Consider the following 3,671-nt stretch of genomic DNA (forward strand, 5'->3'; position numbering starts at 1 on the left):
TGTTGCAACAATGTTTCTGTTTTTGATATCAGAGGGATTATTTATTATGAATTTGCATCAACTGGGCAAACAGTTAACCAAGTTTACTATTAATATTTGGAAGAGCTGAAATGCTGCGTGAAAAAGGTAGAAGCCGTGGCTTTTCGCCAACAATTCATGGCTCGTGCATCACGGCAACGCACCAGCTCACATGGCACTGTCTGTGAGGGAATTTTTAGCCAGTAAACAAATAACTGTATTGGAACACCCTCCCTACTCACTTGATCTGGTCCCCAGTGACTTCTTTCTTTATCCAACGATAAAGGAAATATTGAAAGGAAGACATTTTGATGACATTCAGGACATCAAGGGTAATATGATGACAGGTCTGATGGCCATTTCAGAAAAATAATTTATTTGAAGGGGGGACTAGGCGCTGGCATTGGTGCATAACTTCCCAAGGGGAGTACTTCGAAGGTGACTGTAGTGATATTCAGCAATGAGGTATGTAGCGCTTTTTCTAGGATGAGTTCGTGACTTTAATTGTCTGAACTCGTACAATTTTAAGAGATGTTATCTATGCTCAAGCAGTAGTATGCCATAATCAAGTGTTTGTACGCTGATGGTAACCACATGAGCACCTCTTGTAATTGCAGAAATCAAATGTGACTTATATTCGTCTATTTATCGGTATATATTGAGTAATACAATTAATACAGTTATTTTCTTTCTTAAAATGTGAATACATTTTTCGGCACTCTCTGTAGATCCTCAAATACGTATGCATACAGCATTTTAAAATGAGTTTTGTAGGCTTGTGTTTTTATATTACATAAATGGCATGTTGCAATTAAAAAGGGGTAAAGTAGCCACATCCATTAATATGCTGTATGCTAAACTTCAAAAGTATGACGCTTTTGAAGTAATAGGACTTCTAGTGATTTCAATGGGGTTTGAAATTTAGATTCTAATTGTGCCACCACTCACAGGATGATCTTAGGAACACAGGATCACTTTGAGTTGTAGGTGACTTTATGGAAGAAAACAAATATAATTAATTTGAAGACTGATAAATTGCCAAAATTATAAAGGATTTTAGTTCAGAGAAAAAAGAGCAAGTAAGTAGGCTGAGAGCAGGAATCTACCCTTTATCATGTACTAGCTGAACCATTACAATGTAAACCTGGGAATTCATGGGTTTCACTGGTAACAAGCCAGCCTCCTAGGGTGGGGGAGGGGCGAGCGACTATTCCTCCACCGGAAATGTTACAATACCCCTCAAGCCCAAAGTCTACAGGCATTGGCAGCTGTCCTTTCAATCACTCTTAGGAACAGCTGGCACCCAAATTCAGACAGGCCCCAAAAGGTCTATTTTCCTACTACCAAGTTTGCTTTCTCAGGCCTGCAGTATAGCAAGAGAGACCCCCAGAGAGGGGTGGGGTTCTTGCATTAGAAAGAAACCTGGACTGTGTTCAACAGATGTCCTGGCCTGGGATGTGGGACATCTGTGGGATAACAAGAGTGTGGGGGGTGGTGAGGGGGGTGTACTTGAATCTGTTATCCTGACCTTAAGCTAATGAGTTTTCCCTTCTCTAAGTAAAACGTATCTCTGATTCCATGCTGTGTGATGGTGTGCTGTTGAGGAATTGGTTCTGCCCTCTTGCATGACAGATGGTAGTCCTGGAGGGACCCACCTGATACAACATATGTTGAGGCATCCCTGAGAACTATAGTTATCAGATCTTAATGGTACTGTTTCTGTTCCTTTCATCCTTCATCCTGGCACAGGTTGCTGCTCTTGCTAGAGTCTGGCCACCTGGGACAATCTTCCTACAATAGGTAACTGTTCAGTGGATGGAATAGGTTGTAACCACCTGCTGAGTAAGGAGCAAGCCTCTCTAGTGTATAGATACATGGCCTCCATGGCCATGCCATACATGGTGTCCGATTTAAGGGGGAAAACACATATGCTTTCTGTTTTATTTGTCTTTGAAAATGACAAAAACTCATGAAATGAAGTTTCTTATTTTAGTGGCTTGTTTAAACAATCTGTGACTTGAGTTGAAACAAATATTCATTTCTTTAGTTGAATGAATATTATAAAGCAAAACATTTTATCTCTGTATACCTTTCTGTTGTTTTATTTGGATAATATAAATACATTAGCACATTAAAGAATTGCTGCATTTGAGACTTAGAATTTGAGAGAGGATTCATTTCATTACATTGTAAAAAAATTATATTAACGTGGCTATCATCACTTTCTTCAACAAGAAAACAATGGAACAGTGACTTCTTTGGAAAATCTTCCTATAGTGCATTTGAAACTTTTGTCGTTCAAAATTTAATGAAAAGCATACACTTTTCTTTTTTGATTAATCAAGGATGACTTAGCCGTTTTTTTGTTAAAATCTCTGAAAATCCTTCAGTGCAATTTTCATTATGTTCTCAATACCTCTAGACATTAAAGCGATTAAAGGAAAGAAACATTTCTTTCTGTTCTCTTATCAAGCATATTAGATTGTTTAGAATAGTTAAGGGAAAAAAAATGGAGAAGCTACATTTACCACAGTTAAGTAATTTTGCTATGATATAATTTTCAACAGTGAAACTACTTAAATACTTGTCAGATAACCATAGTTATAAATTAGATTTAGAAAAAAAAAACAAAAACAAAAAAACAAAACAGCTATATAACCCAGTAATAAGATTAGCTTCCCAGGAAGATATTTTTACTCCCTTTAGGGATAGGTAGAAAGAACAAAAGATAACGTTATTCGAGTTCTGGGAGGCTTTTTATTCACATTTACTTTCTAAATTCAAAGTAGGTATCAACTTTGCAAATTTAAAGATATACCAAGTCAAATCAATTTTCTGTATTTAGAAACAATAGAAATTTAGTTTAGTTTAGTAAACTTTAAAATGGGGGGGGAGGTTTTGCTAGTTTCCTGGTTTTCTTTCTTCTTCCTCTTGTACTCTTCTCTCTCACTTTTGTATTCATTTTTCTCTTCTGCTTTCCCTTGCCTTTTGTATTGTCTCACCTAATAAGTCATTTTACTCAAAATTGACCGAATAATCTCTTTTTTTTTAATTTTAAAGACAAAGTAAATTTTGTTCTAAAGTGTCTTATTGCAAAACTCTGCAATAGCGTCTATGTTAATGTTATCTAAGTAAACTAATGAATTCAATTTCATTGCCCAAACTAAGTTAAATACCAACATAAGCTTTAAAAAATATAGAGAAAAAGACTAATACCATTTTATATTAACCTTTTTATTACCTTTTATTATAATTTTATTTATGTACAATTACATCTGCAAATTATAAGTGTACAGCTTAATGGATATTTACAAAGTGCTTATAGCTGTGTAATCACAGATGAGGAAACAAACCAGAACTTCCGGAGACCCCTTCTCTCCCCCAATATATATCCTTAGGTACCTCTCCCCAAAGGCAAACCCAATTTCAGTTTTACTTGTATTAGATTAATTTTCCCAGGTTTTGTAATTTATATCAATTGAGTCACAGGGTACATATTCTTTTGTGTCTTCTTGCTTCTTTCATTCAATGTTATGTTTGCATGAAATTCATCAATGTTGGTGTTTGTAAGTTTTGTTGCTAAAATAGTATTCCATTTTATAATATACTACATATGCTTTCTACTGTTAATGCATATTTCAGTGTGGAGCTAT

Source organism: Rhinolophus sinicus, chromosome 2, assembly GCF_057876585.1.
Source record: "Rhinolophus sinicus isolate RSI-liver-muscle chromosome 2, RSI-T2T, whole genome shotgun sequence".
NCBI lineage: Eukaryota > Metazoa > Chordata > Mammalia > Chiroptera > Rhinolophidae > Rhinolophus > Rhinolophus sinicus.